Below are 466 nucleotides of genomic sequence, written 5' to 3'. Positions count from 1 at the left end.
ACTTTAATGTATCCTTTCCCTGTAATAAATGTAAATGTGAGTATAATAGTCTCAATGAGTTGAGTTTTGTAAGACTTATTAGCAAATTAGTAAAACTGAGGGTGGTTTGGAGAAACAACAAAACTTGAAGTTGGTGTCAGAAATTAGAGTGATCTTATATGGACTCTTTAACTTTGTAGTTGAACCCTTACTTCTTACAGCTGGGGTCAGTAGTCTTGGGAAGACTTTGTGGTCTGAAGGACCGTGCCCTTAACTTCACAGTTTGGTTAACTCCAGGGTAAGGGCCTTATTGTAATTCAGTCTTGGGTCTCACAAATATTAGCCTGGAGTTTAAAACTGAAGCATATAAAGGGGTCAGGAAGAAGAATTTCAGTTGGGTTGAAATATTACTTAAGATGTTCAAAAAACTGAATGATGACCATTGAACTGGATGGTGGTGAATATGAAGGAGGGTGGTGTGAGAGGT

Source organism: Balaenoptera physalus (assembly GCF_965194825.1).
Source record: "Balaenoptera physalus genome assembly, chromosome: 5".
Classification (NCBI taxonomy): domain Eukaryota; kingdom Metazoa; phylum Chordata; class Mammalia; order Artiodactyla; family Balaenopteridae; genus Balaenoptera; species Balaenoptera physalus.
The sequence above is the reverse complement of the archived record's forward strand: the minus strand, read 5'-3'. Positions refer to the sequence as shown.